Here is a 20,661-nt window from a genome sequence, read left to right as displayed (position 1 = left end):
TTTCCCATCGGCCCTTCCCCTTTCTTTTAGTACTGGGAGCTAGCCAACCAAAACACCCCCACTGAGTTTTAGTAAGGAGACATCAGTCCCGTTACGTTGAAACCCTCTTTCAAAAAGTTCCTTTGTGTAGCGGGCTTTGACACAGCTACAGGTCTGGTGGTGTCCTCTGTTACCCATAATCCCAGAGGTGATACACATAGGAAGCTATGTCAAGCCAGATAGTGGCCTGGGGTTTTGTGGGGGCTCACTCATTTTCAGTTAGTCTTCAGTCTTGTGCTACCATATATATCCATAGCACGTGTCAGTTGGACACAAAGTTCTCATACAAAACTTAAGCACCTATGCTCTGATTTCTTGCCCCACAAGAGATGCTGAATAATCTGTAGTTCCCATTGAAGAGAATGGGAGCTAAGGATACCAAGCATCTCAGAAAATGATGCCCCTCACACATTGATTTATAAACACTTATACAATTTCCATGAAAAATAAATGCTTTTTCCAGGAATGCGCCCTTGTAAGGGGGAGTAAGTGGCTGAAAGGCCATGCCTTCATTTAATGTAAAGGAAATAAGATATCTATCCTACATTTCTCGATATAGCAGCAATGACAATTCTCTGCCCAATCCGAGGAATTATGCTCTTCCATATTAGCACCTATTCATTGAGCTCCTCAGCATATTTTATTACAAACCATTGTAAAGTTGCATGGGGTAGTTCATGAAGTAATACAATGTGGCATTTATGACTGGATTTTAGATGGGATTCACTTAGAGAAAATTGGAGGCAGGAGCAAAAAAATCATAGTTTTCTGATGCAAAGTGATGAAAATTGTTACATAACTTTTATTTCCTTTTAAGAACTTCAATAAGGATTTGTGTAGCTAAATGGGTAGTAGTTCGGATCTTCTTAAAAAGGAGAAATGTGCTTTCTAGATTATGGCAGTGTGGTACCAAATAAGGATGATTTATTCTCTTACAGAGTGGTGGAAAGATGAATAATCCTGTTGATATATGTGTACCAGGCTGTTTTACAGTGACATTTTACTGATTTATGTCCTCTTCATCCCTTTTATTTTCTTAATCAGTAAGGGAAACCAATATCATCTTTATTAGCTCCTGCATTTTCGTATAAATCATTCTTTTGTTCATTTTTATAAGTATTTTCTCATGTCTCAACCCAACTCAAGTTATTTGGGACAAAGACTTAAAATTAAAGTATACATAAGAAGAAAACTCCAGTGAAGCTTACCAAAATGTTGTTTCTTCAGCATAAACAGCATTTCCTAACCTCAATTACTTGATCCGACTTCTGTTGTCAATAATTTACAATAACAACCATGTGAGAAAACTGGATTTGTATGGAACCAAATAAAAATGTGTGCCTAAAATGAAGGTCATCTCAGACTAGGATAGTTGAAAGGTAACACACCCATTAACTGGAATAAGGTGAGAAGCCAAGCTACTTATACAAAAAAGAAACAGAGATGTTTCCAACAGTCCGTGCAGCTCCAATTGGAAAGAAATACAATGTGGCTTTTTGTGAAGCCCTAGGTAAATATTTTAGGTGAATTCAGTTTACTCTTCCTGAACTTACATAATTTTCCAAACTTTTTTCTCATACTGGTAACAGAGTTGAAGCCAAGGTTACATTAAAGTAATAGGATAGCTATAGCACATGTAGAGAAAATGAGAAGCAGATTAAAAAAATGGAATCTTGCTAACATTGCAAAAATAAATAATTCCCGGATTATGCTGATGATTTACCACTGTTTTGCTTATGTGAGAATTCATTACAGGGTGCCTGGGAGAGGGAAACCTCTCCCAGACAGCAAGGCATGTGATACCATCAATAAAAGAAGCCTTCCAGTGAGAATATGGGCTCCATAATCTGCAGAGTCAGTAAGTCAGGGGCTGTTTAGCTATTTTGTGTTTACCGGTCACAACCCCAACATTAATTCATTCTTGGAATATGAAGCCATTTCATATTTACTCTTGTTATGTCTGGCAAGAGTCCTTAAAAAGTCCCCAGTTGGTGCTGCTTGACTCTTATATCTTTATAGTTTCTTTGATTGATTTGACCGAGCAATCACAGGCCCAGAAACAGACCAAGCTATTCCCACAGATACAGAACATGAGACGATACATAAAACTACAGTTAACTTTTGATTTCCTTCCTTTTACTTCATGATCACAGAAGTGTATGTTAGTATATAAATTAATGCTCACTTTATGCATTATGCTATGGAAAAGTCTTATTGAATTTAAGAGAAATTAATGTCCTTTCTATGTTTTTCTGAAATGCCCTAATACAGTAGAAACAAATTATGTAGATTCTTTAAAAATGTACAGAAATGACTTCATTTCTGTAGAAAATTATATGAAAATGCAATATAGTATTTGCATTCCTATTCATTTATACGGGCCTTTTCTCTAAAGAAAATACATTTCTATGCATTTTCATTCACATGGCAAAATGTGAGAAGGGAATAGTAGGAACCCGCTAAAAGGAATACAAAGTACACGCATAAAAAGTTATCAGGAACTAGCTATAAACTGCAGTGTTGGGGCTGCAAACCCTGCAGGGGAATGTCCTTGAACTAACAGAAACAGCCAGCCAAAGCCTGCCAACTAAAGTAAAAATGAAAAGATTCCTAATTGTATGAGATTTAATTTTTAAAATTAAAATTCCTGACTTCTAGGGCTTAAACTACCAAGCACTCTTTGTTCTAACAAACATGTTAAATTCCACTTAAACTCATTTTTCAGAGCTTGTTTGAAAACTTTGTTAAACTTTCTTTCCAAACAGAGTGATTTTTGGAAATTAGACAAACTTCAGTTAATTTGCTTCAAATGCATCAAGAGCATTGTCTTCAGTTCCTCTTCATCAACATCATGTGAATCCCCTCCGGTCAAACTTATTACACACCTTCTTTACTCAGTTGAAGCTGCTCTCACCAAGGTCTCTGCTTTCTTCCAGACAAAAATCCACCAGCCTACTCCTTTGTCCTTTGAATGGGATTTTCAAAAGCCTCTAAGTGACTTAGAAGAACAATTCCCATTGAAAATCAATAGGATCACTTAAGCGTTTTCTTTTTTTTTAAACTTTATCTGCTGCTACTTATGGTCAGTCACATCCTCCTCTCATGCCCTCTTCATTTTTGGGACATGATCCTTTGGGTTCTCCTTTAACCATCTCGGGTGCTCCTTTGGTGTCTATTTACCATTCTTCTTAAGGTAGTGGTGTGGGGAAGAGGGTACAGCAAATGTTTGATGTAAGTATTTTTGTGACTCAGGGCCTTATCCATACTGGGGTTTTTAATCTCTAGCATAGCTATGCTGATGTAGCTGCACTGCCATAAACTACAGCTTGTAGCAATACAACTTAGGTTGTGGTAAATTACATCAGTGTAACTACTCCATTGGCTATGTCCCCAGACTGCATAAAGCCTACATTTCTGTTGTTTCTTGGTTTGTGCCTTTTCTTGAACTTGACTAGTTCTATTTACTTACTTTAAGAGCTGAAGAGGGCCCAAGAGTCTAGCTCTAATTTTACTTTAAGTTTGCATTAATTTACATGTCTTTGGATATAGAATAACTTCCTCTGCTCAATATTGCTGTTGCTTCACTTGCCTTGAAATGTGACTGCAGAATCATTAATAAATAGATGGAAAGGTTTGTCTAGCTCAGAAGTGGGCAAACTATGGCCCGCGGACCACATCTGGCCCATGGGACCCTCCTGCCAGGCCCCTGAGCTCCTGGCCAGGGAGGCTAGCCCCCGGCCCCTCCCCCGCAGCCTTGGCTCATGCCGCCGCTGATGCAATGCTCTGGGTGGTGGGGCTGCGAGCTCTTGCCGGGCAGCACAGCTGCAGAGCCACGGCCTGACCTGGTGCTCTGTGCTGTGTGGTGGCATGGCTGGCTCCAGCCGGGTGGCATGGCTGCCTGTCATGGTGCTCTGGGCAGTGTGGCTATAGCACTGCCAGCCACCGGTGCTCCAGGCAGCAGTAAGGGAGCAGTGGGGGTTGGATAGACGGTAGGGGAGTTCAGGGTGGTGGTCAGGGGTCGGGGCACTCAGAAGGCAGGGAACCGGGGGTTGAATGGGGGCAGGGGTTCCGGGGAGGAGCAGGGAGAAGGGGTGATGGGATGGGGCAGAGGTCCCGGGCGGCAGTCAGGAAGGAGAGGAGGGGTTGGATGGGGTGGCGGGGGGGGGCAGTCAGGAGTGTGGGTTCCAGGGCCAGTTAGGGGACAGGGAGCGGTGGATGGGGCAGGAGGGCTGTGAGGCGGTGAGAAGCAGCGGGGGTCAGATAGGGGCGGGGGCTAGGCCAAGCCTGGCTGTTTGGGGAGGCACAGCCTCCCCTAACCGACCCTCCATACAATTTCGGACACCTGATGTGGCCCTCAGGCCAAAAAGTTTGCCTGGTGTGACGAAGTGGGAATGTTCTTTATGCTTTCTCTGAATACTGTGTGGGTGCCTGTTTCCCCTCTGCATTTCTTAAGTATCTAGGTGGGGGGATAAGGGTGTGTAATTGTTGCAGAGCCCGAGAGGGCCAGTGTAATGGCGTCTACACAGAGAATGGCCAACACCCTGTCTTCTGGCAACTGATGGCCTGGGCCTCTCCCCTGCAAAGGTGCCGACTGAAGATGTCGGAGAACAAAGAGATCAGGTGACCTCCTGGGGCTGGAGAGTTTTCAGTTTGGAGCTGGCTGGGGAAATGGAGGGAGGGCCAGATGGACCTCTGGCCTCCCTGCCCCCCAAGATGGACCTGACTGAGGGGTCCTGTTCTGTGTACCTACAAGCTCTGTTTTAGACCGTGTTCCTGTTGTCTAATAAACCTTCTGTTTTCCTGGCTGGCTGAGAGTCACATCTGACTGCGGAGTTGGGGTGCAGGGCCCTCTGGCTTCCCCAGGAGCCCGGCCTGTGCGGACTCACTGTGGGAAGCACACGGTGTGGAAGGGGATGCTGAATGCTCTGAGGTCAGACCCAGGAAGGTCAAAGCTGTGTAAGCTTCTTGCCGTGGTGATAGTATGCTCACAGAGAGGAGGCTCCCACAGAGTGCTGACTGGCTTCGTATGGAGTAGTTCCAGATCATCGCCCAGGGATACCGTGATACCTGGTCTAGCTTGACTTACCTCTTATGTAAGTGACTCTGGGCACTTGGAGGAAATGCCATTTTATAACTTATAGCAACATGCAGTGTGTCCATCAGACATCCCTTTTACTCCTCTATACTAGAAAGACTTTTCTCTGCACTTTCTCAGGCAGTGTAAGAACATTAGCATCTCAAAGATATGATAAATCAGGTCACTTCCCTTTTCTGCACTGACACAACAGGTCCTGAACTTGTCTGATCTAAAAGCCAGATACTTCATCCATCTGAGAAAGGATAAGCCGCTTCCTTTGTTCAGGTTTGCTTTTAATACAAAAAAAAAGAGGTATTGTGTAATAATGGAGAAATGATATTGTACCACACAAGGAATGGGTTTCGTTTTCCTTCATGCCCCCTCAGTGCCATTAAGGGATTTATGGTCGTAATACCTTGACTGTCAGCGTGCATTATTTTCAGTTGTCCCTGGTTGCCTATTGCAAGTGTTTGCATTAAGTGGCACTGTGCCAAACTCTTAACCAAACCTAAGTGACATCATACAGGTCTCTAAAGATCCACTTCAGTCTTTACCCATTTAACAGTTATCAGGTGAATACCTAATGGAGGTACTTGTTATGGGGAAGGAAGATAGATCCATATAGGAAAATAGTCAGATATTTTGAAAGTTGATGTCTGGTTTAATGACAGACTTGAAGACCAGATGCAAATGCATAGTGCTGTCTTAGCTTGGTTAACGATAAAAGTTTCATCAATATGTAACGTTTTATAGGTGACCAAATCTGTATGATGATGAGCCATTAAGGAATAAAATAACTTGCAATATATTTCTTTGGAAGCATGCTTATCCCTCATTGATAAACAGAGCACTCGTACTCCATCGTTTTTATTAGATTGATTTAATTTAACTCAACTTGATTTATATCAATAGGATGTTTGGTTTGTTTCAAATTTACTTGACTACGTTTTTGACCTGGGGGAACAGAAATACCAGCGGGAGAGGTGAAACAATAAAGCTGATTATCATGCTCTTTTCTGCACTCTACCTAGATTTCAGCTTTCTTGTCAAAAGTGTTTGATGTCCAGACATAAATAAACAACTAGTAGCCAAATGGCAGGCCTATAGCCCTGTAAAACCCCCAAACCCAACAGTTTGGACAGCTTTGTCTCACACTTGCTAGAATTTCAGCAGTGTTGACAAAAACTCCACCACATTCAGTAACACTGTCATAGGATGGCTGGCTTTAAGAGGTGTTGGGTTCAGCTTTGCCTGTGATCAAGTAGTTATCCCCCAGCTGATCCTGATCAGGTGACTAAATTCAGTGATGCCAGCTAAGAAAGGGTCAGGGAGGACTAGACAATGAGCGAGAACTCGGGAAGAGAAGACCCAGGAGAGAGGAGCAAAGGGAGATCTCTGTCCCTGAGGACGGCCGAATGGAGGCAGGGTGGAGAAAACTATAGAAAGCAGAGTGGGTTCCTGTGCACACCCTGTGATTAGGGTCTGTAAGGATATGCCTACAGTGCTTGGAAGGGAAAAAAACATTGCAGAAGCAAGTCTCAGAGCCCCAGTCTACAGACTCAGACTCATGCTTATGGTACTAAAAATAGTCATCTAGATGTTCCTGCTCAGGCTTGAGCTCAGGCTAGGAGGCCCCCCACTTCTTGATGGAGCTAGGGTTGCTAGGTGTCCGGTTTTCGACCAGAACACGTGGTCGAAAAGAGACCATGGTTGCTTCTGTCAGCACTGCTGATCGGGCTGTTAAAAGTTCCGTCAGCAGTGCAGCAGGGCTAAGGCAGGCTCCCTGCGGCTCCCGGAAGCAGTGGCATGTACCCCCTCCGGCTCCTAGGTGCTGGGGCGACTAGGGGGGCTCCATGCGCAACTCCCTCCGCAGCTCCCATTGGCTGGGAACCGCAGCCAATGGAAGCTATGGGGGCGGCGCCTGTGGATGGGGTGGCGTGCATAGCTGCCTGGCCATACCTCTGCATAGGAGCCAGAAGGGGGACATGCTGCTGCTTCCGGGAGCTGCCTGAGGTAAGCGCCGCCCGGAGCCTGCACTCCTGACCCCTTCCTGCACCCCAAGCCACTGCCCCAGCCCTGATCCCCTTCCTGCACCCCAAACGCCTCATCCTTGGCTCCACCCCAGCCAGAGCCCTCCTCCCCTCCTGCATCCCAACCCACAGCCTCAGTCCGGAGTCCCCTCCTGCACCCTGAACTCCTCATATCTGGCCCCTCCCCGCAGCCTACACCCCCAGCCAGAGCCCTCACCCCCTCCCGCACCCCAACTCCCTGAGCCAGCCCGTTGAGAGTGAGTGAGGGTCGGAGCGTCGGAGGGAGGGAGGGATGGAATGAGTGGGAGGTGGGGTGGGGAAGGGCCTTGGAGGCAGGGCAAGGGTGTTTGGTTTTGTGCGAGTAGAAAGTTGGCAACCCTAGATGGAGTCTGCGCAGTAATGTCTGCCCTGCTACTGTTAGTGCTGTAGCGCCACCCTGAGCCTTAGATGCGGGCCCTCAGAATCGCTGCCTCTGCAAGTGTTTGTTTTGCAGTGAAGATGCACCCTAAGAAGCAGGGGAGGTCCCTGAGAGAAGCTGCCTGGGAGGGAAGACAGTGGGGAACCCTGCTAAGAAGGGCCTACAGGGAAAATGCCCTTGGAGGCCATGTCAGCCCTAAGGGGCAAAGAAGAGACCTCTGCAGTGCCTGGGAGCAGGGCTGTAGAGCAGGGAACTGTAACGTATGCAGAAGGGTCTTCTGTTTTGACTCTTATTTGGATTCTTTAGTAGAACTTTTTTTACCCCGAAAGAGGGCTGAGCTTAAACATGACCTGGCCCTGGGGGCTGGGCTGCGAAAGTCATAAACAAAGAGCCCATCGCAGGCCAAAGAAATGGACGTTAGAAACTAGATGCTAGAGTGGGCATTGGAGATGAGAACCCCTGTAACACCACGACCTGATGCCAAGGGGGGGCTACAGCAGCGAGTGGAACCACTTACACACACTTTTCCTCCTCCTATTGCTCTATTTATAATTGGACGTCTTGTTTAAGGAACAAACACACTGCATAGTTTAGTCAGAGTGAGTAGATTGTTACTGTAATGAAACCAGAATGGAAAAATTTGCTTCTAGGCACCATTCTGGGAATAACTTGTATCCTTTAGTTTTACTTTGTCTCCCTTGGAGCCACCTACACCCACTTATTGATTGGAGGAAGGGGAAATGTAAGGTTGTGTCTCTCCTAAGACGTTTTTGCTAAAATGTCCCACTGTTGCTAACACTTTTTCAGTCAGTGTAGACAGGGCTTCAGGCAGATGTGATGTTTAAAGTATGTTAAGGAGGACTTGTGGCACCTTAGAGACTAACCAATTTATTTGAGCATGAGCTTTCGTGAGCTACAGCTCACTTCATCGGATGCATACTGTGGAAAATACAGAAGATGTTCTTATACATACAAACCATGAAAAAATGGGTGTTTACCACTACAAAAGGTTTTCTCTCTCCCCACCCCACTCTCCTGCTGGTAATAGCTTATCTAAAGTGATCACTCTCCTTACAATGTGTATGATAATCAAGGTGGGCCATTTCCAGCATAAATCCAGGGTTTAACAAGAATGTCTGAGGAACGGGGTGGGGGGAAGTGAGCTGTAGCTCACGAAGCTTATGCTCAGATAAATTGGTTAGTCTCTAAGGTGCCACAAGTACTCCTTTTCTTTTTTGAGAATACAGACTAACACGGCTGTTACTCTGAAACCTTAAAGTATGTTGGCACTTAACTCTGCTCAGAATAGGTCAACACAATGTAGTGCTTAAAACAGCAGTGGCCATCTTAGCTTTGTGTGTACGCTAGTGGCTGCTGTTACTACAACTGGTAGTAGCAAAAATAGGAAAAATTAGCAAAAATGCCCCTAATGTAAATATACCTTATGAGTCTAATTTGATGCTACTTGCACCTCGGGACTCTTAAGAACTTTTGAGTTAAAGTAAGTGGTGATGTATTTTAACTTACACCTTCCTGAAGTTACAATTCAAGCTCATCTCTAGTTACTTTAGAAATATAAGGAGCAGTGCAGGTTTATTGGAATAATATTCTGTTAGGCCATAGAAAACTGATCAGATTTACTGATCAGAAAACTGAGCAGTATACTACCCATACATCTCCCATAGGGAATAGCAGTGAAATGCGAGTTGCTTGATAAGCCATTTCTAAAGACTTCAGCGGTAGCTACCACTGTGCTTCTGGAACCTTATCGGGTATGTTGAGGTGTGTACTCAAGCAGCACTTTCAAGCGTCACCAGTCACAGTTGTTGGGCTACTACGTCCTGGGATGGTGGTCTGCAACCTGGCACCTTGTTCCTTAAAGAGACTGGGCAGTGGAATGGCTTGATCCAGGTGTGGTGCCTTGGAACATACTTAAGTTTGCGGAGCTTAGTCCATACTTTCAATTTGGCGCTATGTTTTGTTGTCAAGAGGGTGGGTTGTGTGCATGAAAGCTCCAGTACATATTAAAACTGTACTGGAAAAAGTACTAGAGGTGCAGGGAACAATTCTAAATAAACACTGGAGGATAAACTCACGTGACACACGTTTTCCAGTTAAAGTCTAAAATTCTCTGAAAGAACCTCTTCCTACCCAGGCTAATCAGTATGGTCATCCAACTTTAGCTTTCCCTGTTAAATTGAATTTAACAAGTCGTAATGATTAGACATAGAGTTTAATCTCAATTTAGTTAAGTTTCTCATATGTTAATATAAGCAGAACTTTTAAACATGGGGAGTTCTGTGAGCTTTATTAAATGGAGGGGGGGGGGAATTGTAGTGTAGAGCCACCTACTGGCTATTTCTGGGATTTAACTGTGTGTGAAATTATACAGAGCTTGAATCTGGCAATGGTGATGCAATAATTTTGAGTAATCAGATTCAGAATTTAATTAAGAGAGTATTAAGGTCAGAGAGAGGTGCACATTACAAAAGTGTGCATGTGTGAGACAGTATTTATGTAAAGAAAACGTATGAATGAATCCTGTGTACTCTGAGTATTCAGAGTATCATGGATTGGGGCAGTGATGTGGAAATAAACATATCCCTTTTAAAGGAACTGTTTGTTTGGTCTTCTGTTGTGTGTTGCTTGCTTCCTCGCAGCACAAAGTGTAGTTTCTTGAAGATACATTGCAAAGTGAAAGGAAAGCATAATCAAATGATCCATCCAGATGTTACTTCACAAATGCATATTTTCACCATTTCATAATAAAAAGTGGCTTGTGTGCCAACTACTAGGATTTTTTTTTGAGATTGAAATATATATATTAGCATTCTGCCATTTTTATCTGGAATATACTGACATGAGCTTCATGGGTCTATGCTATAGCTGGTAAAAATGGATAAAAATAGTCACCAAAATTGCTGATGTCGTATCCATTTCACCGGATTCTAAATGGAACTCCCCCCATTTTTCTAATTAATTTAAAAAAATAGTTTTTAGAATGTGTATATTGTGGATTTTTGTTTTCCCCTTCCCCCTTTTTGCCAGTATGTGAAATAAAATGAATGATGTCTTCATTTCATTTTCATTGTTTCTTCCACCTCCCACTTTTTTTCCTTTCTAATGCTGCACTTTCTCCAACCTTTGAAAAGTTAGAGTGGCAAAGTTTTATTTTTCTTTGCTACTCTGCAACTATTCCAAAGCTGGAGAAATTTAGAAAAATTAGAGAGGAAAAACAAAAAAATAAAGCTAAAGAACTTTCATTATATTACATTCATTAACAAAAAGAAAAATAGAGAATACGGAGGAAAATATGATTTTTTTAAAAATCAGTTTTCTAAAACCAAACCAAAACTAAGCAAAATTTAAATTGAAATTTAAAATGAAATTAACATTTATATTTTGTTTTAAAATTTCCCTTTTAAAAAATGGGGAAAAAATGACAGTATCTGTGGAAAACAATATTTTCAGTTAACCCCCATTTTTGGAGAACCAGCTCTGACAATGCATACCATCAGCTGGTTTCAATTCAATTAATATTGTGGTGTCCGATATCTTAATTCTGTGGAAACACAGGTAAACTACTTTAATTGTTTCCATAGCCTGGGCATCACTGCATGGCTATCACCCTTATGTCTGCCAACTTTTTGTAACAGCATGAGTGACAGAAGAAAGCAACCATGAACTGCTTTACCAGGTAATAAAGGCTGCAGTATGAACCCCAGCATTATTCACTTACTTTCCAGTTTAGAATATTTTTAAGGAGAAAATGTGAATAAGATACTAGACTGAAGCTACAGACTGCAAAGGTGTCACCTATTCTGCATGGCTTTATTTTTAAAATACAAGTGTGTTCTTTTTATACCAGTGACACTTTATTCTGCCAATTCAATTCAAGAATTTTTATAAGTTTCTTTTATGTAATGTAACAATTTAGAATACTAACCTGGTTAAAATGTAAAGTATGTCTTCTTTATAACTTATGTGTGAGGTTATTTTTTCCCAGGCTCTTTCAGTGGAGGGGAGTTTTGTTTGTGATGTTAATAACATAGCTTGTTTGCACTGGGAAAGCAGAGGCAGGATAAAAACTGGATAAGAGAGGCTGGCATGCTGATCTGCCAAGTTTTGTTTTGCCTCTGTTTTTATTTCTGTTAATTTAAATAATAATGTTATAGCTTATCGAGCTACCGACTAAGGCAGGTAACAGCGACACTTACTGCTGTTTTGAATGAATCTTTCCTTCGTTGTGGTTCTGCAGAACTAGTAGTGTGTGTGGGAGTCTGCATTTGGGATCTTTTTTTCAAAGTCAGTCTGTGCTGGTGTATCCCCGGATTTCTTTTTAAATTATTCAAAAATAACTGGGTTGTTCATCAAAACGTTCAGGAACATCTGACTGGAGGAAAGGTTAGAACGATAAAAAACGGTGAACTTAGAAACTAGATTCTCTTGAGATTCATTTACTGATCTCTGTGTTCCTGGAAAATCTTTGTTTTCATTATGTTTCTTATTTGTCTGCTTAACTTCTTATGAGTGCAGAAATATTTAATTAGGGATTAATGAAAGCTTTTTCATATTACAAGCCAACTTGCCTTTAAGCTAATTTCTGTGATTCAGAGTGCTATAATGCAGAACTTGAATTAACATGTGATGTTATAAAGCCACTGTTTGAAGCTAAACATATAGCTGAATATTAGAATTGTAACATCTATGCAACCTACTGTTACAGTTTAACAGAACTTTAGTTTGATACCTCTTAAGGAATGTAATCTAGATTTCTTTTGTTCTTTTTTTTCTAGTTCTCCAATTTCTTCAGTCCATATGGGGGTTAGAAGGAAATCTATATTTTAGTTTTGAAAGAATGCTATCCTGTAATGTGAGGGACTTCAGGTGAACCTTTACAGGATGTAGATTTTAGAAACACAATCATAATTTCACATCACATGTGTGGTACTTACAGCCACCCCACTTTGTGCCAAAATGCCACCCACCAGTGACCAAAAGATGATACCTCTTCCCTCATCCCACCTCCTATTCTTCTTCAAGGTGTGAAACATCACAGCTTGTAACTACACCAATAAAAATAACATATGAATCAGTTCAGCTACAGCTAGTTTTCCTGCATTGATTTACATTCTGTTAACCTTCAACTTGAGATGATAAAAGCAACTGGCAGGGTCAAACTAGTTTGCTTAGATATGGGACAAAGCAAAGTGAAATTTTGCTTTCCCTCCCCCGCCCTCCAACACAACCTCTCCTTTCTCTCCATTTGAAACGTACAGTAATGGGAATTTTATTTCTGGTCCTCTCCATAGCTCTGAGAAAGAATGTCAAAAGAATTTTTGTTATAGTTGAAGGCATTCCACAGGATCTAAGCTGTGATTGTATGTATATGCCAGCCCCATTCAGAGATCAGTCTTCATAGGTCCCAGGAGGAATATGAGCAAGCTTAGGCAAACGCATTGGCTAATTTGCTCCATGCAAGTATTTGTTCCTCTCCCCCACCCCCTTTTGGTTGGTAGGGAAACCCTTGGATCTGTTAGTGAACTTTTGATCTCAGTACAGCACTTACACAAGGTTTGGGTGGAATTTCTATAAACTTGACTAAGAAGAAGAGAATGTGGAAAACACGTCCTCCAAATTCAAAATGTGATCCAATAAACCCACCTCCTCTTTGCCTGCAAGTGGCAACCTCACAGCTATTCAGCTGAGTGGTGCATGGCCCAGAGGGGTCAGAGCCACCAGAAGGAGAAATGGCTTTCGTCCAAAGAGCAAATGCAATTAGAAAATGTTGTCCAAGGCAGGTCCCACTGTGCACACTGAGCTTGTTATGTTTTTGTTTTTATATATATATAAATATATATATATATTTGGTGTTTACTTTGCTTTTAAATAAGCAATTAATTCGGCTAGCAAGTAGAGTATACTCCCAGTTTTCCGAAACCTTATTATCTGAATCTCTGAATTATTCAAATCTTGGCCCAGCATGGGGGGACTACCATTTTGCTGCTGAATGCCTCTAGGGGCAGCTCAGTGAGCCCTCTGCAGCCCTGCTGTCATAGGAGTGAGCGAGCAGGGCCTTGACTGTTTTGACATCAGCAGAAATATAATTAATATCCTCTTGTTTTGAAAGCAGTTTAGCTAACAAAGATTTTCCATTAGATGATAACAGCATAGGGTTTATGACAGAGAAAGTATGTTTGTGCTGCATGTTGGGAGTCTGAGTCCCAGCTCGGGGAGACATATCTGACGTTATTCTGATCAAGCTAGTGCACTAAAAATGAAGTGTAGCCATGTTGGTGTGAGCAGCAGGAGGGGCTAGCTGCCCTGAGAACATGCCTAGTGTCTTGTATGTGTACATACTCAGGATGGCTAGCCCCTCCCGCAGCTTTCACTGTTACAACTTTGCTCCGTTTTTAGTGCGCTAGCTCAGATTGTCTCCTTGAGCTGAAAATCACACACATCCAGCTCCAAATTTAGACATACCCACAAAGGAACAGCTTGGCTTTTATTTAGGAGAGGGCAAGTGATGTCAGATACAGAGTTAATTACAATAATTTGAGTGATAATGCCTTGTAGCACATTAATTCTAGCTGCCAAATTATCCTTTCTGTGGAGGGGGGAAATATTTTTATTTTACATACAATCTTGCACATTGCATATATGTGCATACCTACCTACACCAATTCCTCTCTTCAGGCATGGTTGTAAACTCTTCCAGGGATGGTCTGCCTCCCCCCCCTCCCCGTATATTCCGTTGTTTGTCATCTTTATGCAGATAAATATGCAATATAAATTAACATATATGGCTCTAGTTAACATGTTTGTTGTCACTTGTGTAGAAGTGTTGCTATAGTATAACACAGAACTTGTTTTCTGAATTGAACCATTGATTATACTACTTCACAATTAAGCCTAGTAATGGTTCTTAATGGATAATCCCCACTGGATGTAAGTGGGTAGGATATCTCAACTCCATCTCCATTAAGTAAATGCTTAGCTTTGACTCTACTAATATTCAGATTGGTTATTTAAAATGCAATGTGCTTATAGGAAATCTTTCCTTTTAGTTATTTAAACATATTTCCAAACGTAACTCCAGCTGTTGTAACTTAATTTCTGTTTGTGATTGCAGATTTTTTTTTATTTTATTTTTATGTTTAACCTATCCTTACTGTCAATATTGAATGTGTTCAGCCATCTTCACAACTGCTTCGGTTATATCGTTTCTAATTTAAGTTTCAAAATTATGTCTGTGTTTGCTTTCTAAATTAGAGGCTGCAGAAATAGCTGCCATCTACTGGCCAACAGCAGTGCTTGTAGTACCATTTTAATTTCAAAACAATTTCACCCTGGAAATTGATGTTTACCTTGTGTGTGTGCTTGTGTGTGTGTGTGTGTTGTAGGTTAGTTTTCCAAACAGTTGGGGTCTGATCTTACCATCACTTGAATGCAGCTTCCATTGCAGTCACTGGGAGTTGAATATATGCAACTGACAGGTTGGTCAGACTTCTGCTCTTGATGTGTCATTGTTTTGTATTGTCTGTGACCATTCTCTAGAGATGCAGTGGAAGCAACAATATAATTTTATCTCCTTTCTCATAGGTTTCATTTGTGGTCACAATTACTACACAACAATTTTGGGTACCATAAGCCATTAGAGGGGAGGTAATCCAGCCACAAGGGATTTGGTCTGCAGACACATTCCCTTGGCACTCCTAGGCCATAAAGGAGCATCTCAGGATGCATGAATCCTTTAAGATCCATATCCCTGTCCAGTTTATTATGTGAAGCCCTCAGATTGCCTCAGTAATTAAGCTGTCATTTTGGCAACTGGGCCTTGAAACTTCAATCACCATCAGGGTGGATTTGATTTAAATCAAACTGATTTAAATCACTAGTCAGGAAGACTCGATTTAATAATGGATTTCTACATAAAAGTGCATTCTTGTTGGTTGTTATAATCTTAATACATATTCCTTACAACTCAGAGATAGATGTAGGTTTAATTTTCAGAAGGTACACACTCTACATTTTTAAAGTGATTTATTTTGAAAACTTCTCAGATTAGTTTTACAGCTATATCAGAAAATGAATGATCGTTTGTTTTTTTCATTTACCAAAGGTAATTGAAGGAGATATTTATGAAGTCATTGGGAGGTGAACTATCTCCAAGTCGAGAGGTTAATCATTAATATTTGGGGGATTTCCTTGCCATGCTGTATTAGGAGGAGAACATCACCAGACAGACATTTACATTGTTTTGTTTAACTAAAACAACAACGTTATGTATTCTGGACTTTTGTCTTCAACAGCAAACATGTAATATTTTAACAAAACAAGCATATACATTTTTGAATTTAGTTAAACATTCAAGTTTTTTTAAAATCAGGTTTGTTTTTCTTAAAATTGTTTTAAACTAAAATAGTTAAATGAAATATTTTTTAAAAAGCCAAAATTAAATAGACTGGCAGCCAGGTCAACATGAGAAACTTAAGATATTGGCTTCTGCTGCTAACTCAGTCGTCATCACCTTCATTTTCCTGATTTTTATTTCCAGATTATGCACGGAAAAACAAGCTTTCCTGCTTTTTCAGGTCCCAATTTGGAATGAATTAGTCCAAAGGAAGAAAATATTCTTTCTACACTGCTGTTAAAATTGAGATTATCACTTCAACGGTCTCTGAATCCTAGTTATTAAGTGATTTCCACCTGTTCACTGGTGTGATTTTCTTTAAAACATCATCAGCAAACATATATTTCTTGAATGGTTCTTATTCCCAAACTGGGTCTCTTATGGCCTGCTGCCATTATAGGTTTCCCTTCTAGTGAGAGGATGGTATGGTAGATCTCAAATCAATGAAGCCTACACTCAGAAAGACCTCAAGACTTCTGGAATATGCTGCTCAGACAGTTTCACTTCTGTTTCTACTGCCTGTCCCTCCCTTCTCACATTTATCTCCAGAATTCTTCTCCTTTTCCAGATCTGTTCCACCCCTTCTATTCATTGAACTTTTTGAAACTTTGCACTTTTACAGAGAGGTAAGGGATTGACTCTATGTACACAAATTTGCAGAGGGACAAAAGGGTGGAGGTCTGTTATTTCTCACCTCTATACATTATTTATTTAAAAACATTTTTGCTGTTAACAAGCATGTTATCTCTGGAGACACCAATCTACAGTTTGAGAACTGCAAAACTAAGCATCTCTGATGGTATCTTCCAGACTGAGTGCTGAGCCCCATTGGGTAGTGTCATAAATATAAAGGGAAGGGTAAACCCCTTTAAAATCTCTCCTGGCCAGAGGAAAAATCCTCTCACCTGTAAAGGGTTAAGAAGCTAAAGGTAACCTCGCTGGCACCTGACCAAAATGACCAATGAGGAGACAAGATACTTTCAAAAGCTGGGAGGAGGGAGAGAAACAAAGGGTCTGTGGCTGTCGGTACGCTGCTTTTGCTGGGGATAGAACAGGAATGGAGTCTTAGAACTTTTAGTAAGTAATCTAGCTAGGTATGTGTTAGATTATGATTTCTTTAAATGGCTGAGAAAAGAGCTGCGCTGAATAGAAGGACTATCCCTGTCTGTGTGTCTTTTTTGTAACTTAAGGTTTTGCCTAGAGGGATTCTCTATGTTTTGAATCTAATTACCCTGTAAGGTATCTACCATCCTGATTTTACAGAGGTGATTTCTTTACTTCTATTTCTATTAAAAGTCTTCTTGTAAGAAAACTGAATGCTTTTTCATTGTTCTCAGATCCAAGGGTTTGGGTCTGTGGTCACCTATGCAAATTGGTGAGGATTTTTACCAAACCTTGTCCAGGAAGTGGGGTGCAAGGGTTGGGAGGATTTCGGGGGGAAAGACGTGTCCAAATTACGTTTCCCAGTAAACCCAGTTAGAGTTTGGTGGTGGCAGTGGATATTCCAAGGACAAAGGATAAAATTAATTTGTACCTTGGGGAAGTTTTAACCTAAGCTGGTAAAAGTAAGCTTAGGAGGTTTTCATGCAGGTCCCCACATCTGTACTCTAGAGTTCAGAGTGGGGGAGGAACCTTGACAGGTAGATAGAAAGATTAACCTAAATAATCTATACAGAAGCCACTGGAACCCCATAATCCATGAACTATTGGAACTCATTTACAAAACTTTTCTTAAACATTACATACATATATTGTCTCATACTGTAGAATTATAATTTATAATCCCTATTCCATGATGCAGTATCTTTGAGCTATAATGTAACTATCTTTAGATAGGTGTTTTTTCCTCAAAAAGCATTTTATCAAAAAAATCCGATTTAAATCAAAAACATCTGATTTTTTTTGTTTTTTAAATAAAAAAATCATTGATTTTTATCCACCCTGATCACCATGAAATACTCCTACAAAGGTTGCTACATAAAAGTTTTTTTTTGAAATGTAAGAAAACAGAGCTTCTAGTGTCTGAAGGTAATCAAAAATACCCATGCCGGATTGGCCAAGTTTGCACTGTGGTAAAAATGTCTTCCTAACCCAAAAGCCCTCTGTATTCCAGGAAGTACAGCACAAAACAAAAGCAGGCAAAAACCAAAACCACAAGGAGGGAAAGGGGGTAGCAGGAAACTCAAATGGCTTCCCGCCCAGAAGAAACTAACTAATAGTAAAAGCACTCATGGTCATTAAACACGAACCATAAAGCTATGCCCCAGAGAAGATTATTGGTGAAACGTGGGCAGAATTTTCCCTTCAATCTTACCTGTTGTCAGCCTCCACAGGTGATGTCATTTCTGCTTCCAGTAGAAGATAAATTGCCTTCGTCCTGTGCTGCCACATCAGCAGGCAAAGGGCTGAAATTCAACTGTTCTAAAATGCTGTCTCTCTCCCTTTTACATTAATCATCCTGAATATCAGGTCTGATTTTCTCTATGCAAAAGTGTCCCTAAACAGATAATTTTTTTCAATTATTGTCACACCCATACAGAAACTCTTGGGCAGGTTTTTTGAGGGGGAGGAACAAAAAAAAAGCCTTCAGAAAGTTGATCACAAGGTTTTCTAAATTTTAAAATGACTTGTCTTCTGTGCATTACAGCATGCACATCCTTCTGAATCACACTGTGTGTAGGTTCTTGGCAGGAGGGAGGTTCACATCTGTTTTAAAATGTTGGGTCTCCCTAAATAAGATAAAGTTTATGAGCCTTTAAAGCTGTGGTGTGGGAAAGGGTCGGGTGACTGCTGAAAAACTGGCATCATGATTAAATTGAAATGACAAGGATAGACATGGTCTGTATTATAAAAACATGTCTGACATGAAAACAATGGCTTCTCCTAATCTTTTAAAGCTGTGCCTTCTGCCTATGGCTTGTACCGTAGATGCTTGCCTTCAAGTTAATTTGACTTTGGTTTGGGAAGAGGATAGTTTGTGCAAACAGAAAGTTGATCTTTGGTAGGATGGGCTGCAGCACCTTGCTGCTACCAAAAGACGCAAGCCAGCCAGGGCATAGCTGTGGGGCAGCTTGCCTTCAAGTTAATTTGACTTTGGTTTGGGAAGAGGATAGTTTGTGCAAACAGAAAGTTGATCTTTGGTAGGATGGGCTGCAGCACCTTGCTGCTACCAAAAGACACAAGCCAGCCAGGGCATAGCTGTGGGGCAGCTTTTCGGTATCATGACTGGAAATTTGGGAAAGCAGATGAAGCCAAGAACCAAAAAAAGGGTACAATAAATAGAAAAATGATAATTATCAAAGAATTTCAGTGTGGCTTTTGAGTGTTCTTGCACATGTGTTGGGTAAAGATTATTACACTTCGCATGTTACACTGATGTGCATGAACAAAACATTGCATGGAACGGGGTGTATAATCAGTAACCTATTAGATTATGTTGTTAGAGTATGTATGCAATGTTCTATAAAGGTGTACAATTGTTAGCTTGACAGTTGGTCTTTGCAACCATCCGTCCTTTGTGTCAAAATCTCTTATTTCAGTTCCCCCCTTGCCTTTTCACAATGCTGAGTTGAATTATATATATTGTGAGTTACCCTAATTTCACTTGGCTTCTTGCTGCATATCAGTAGTCTAGCAGTATAGCTCTTTTTATCTTCTGCTCTCCGGGGAGTAAATTACACAGCAGAGAACTGAACTACACATGTATACAGTTTTGATCTTGTCTACATGAACATTTACTTTGTGACAAGCTAGGGTGTAAATCTATTCCCCACGAGCCTTCCATGGAAGAACTGTCCATGTGGACCCAGCTGATGCACATTAACAGTTCATCTTTGGCAGGCTAGTGTGGGGTAGATTCACACCCTAGCTTGCCATGAATGGAATGTTCATGGAGAAAAGTCCTTCATTTAGTTGCTCTAAAAAGATTAAAGATTAGCATTTGGTAAAATAAAAGGAAGTTTTCATGATAAGAACACTTAGGATTTGTCTATGCAGTTTATCTACAGAGCGCATAAGTGGGGTGTGAATTCTAATGTGTACCAGGATGTTGCACGCTAACTGGCTTCGGTGGATTGTGCTGGTATGCACTAGAAGTTCCCTCATGCATGTTAACTAAGTACTGCTTAGGGGCTATGTAAATGCACAGTAAGGAACTTCTTGTGTGCATCAACAGGGTCCACATAGGCCAGGTAGTAGCATTAGCTACTTAGCCATTAGCATATTGGTGCACGTTAGAATTTACAGCCCTCTCATTTGCACTCCCACGCTGTGAAGACAAGCCTTTAATTTCTAGGGAAAAAGAGGGAACTTGCATGTTGTGCTCTGGAACCTGAAAAATAATGTGAGATAGGAATGCTTTAAGGGCCGGTTCATCTTCCATCAAAGTCTATGGAGTTTTTTCGCTCAGTTTTCAATCGTACTTGAATTGGGTCCCTAGTGAGGGATGCTTAGCTGTTGAAAATCACTGCAGGACTACTGTGCTTCAGTGTTCAGAACTTACATTCTCAGTGACATTTTGTTTACTTGAGTACCAAGCAAATTGAAATCCAGATCCCTTGCTGAGTCAGGAAGCCATTTTTTAGTTCTCTGCTTTTGTATAAGGATCTCTACAGAACCTCAAAAATGTAGTTATAACAAAGTTGCTTGTTTGCAACTTGTCACTTTGTTGAGAAAATCTGCATAG

The 20,661-nt window shown here is 41.1% G+C and overlaps 1 protein-coding gene across 1 annotated transcript in view; it reads left to right on the top strand.

Moving 5' to 3' along the window:
* The window catches only part of SLIT3 (slit guidance ligand 3), an 810,486-nt gene that overhangs the window by 308,314 nt on the left and 481,511 nt on the right, over positions 1-20,661 (top strand). The window lies entirely within an intron of this gene.

The sequence above is a fragment of the Lepidochelys olivacea genome, assembly GCF_965140295.1.
Source record: "Lepidochelys olivacea isolate rLepOli2 genome assembly, chromosome: 8".
NCBI lineage: Eukaryota > Metazoa > Chordata > Testudines > Cheloniidae > Lepidochelys > Lepidochelys olivacea.
This window is presented reverse-complemented; position numbering and strand designations above follow the sequence as displayed.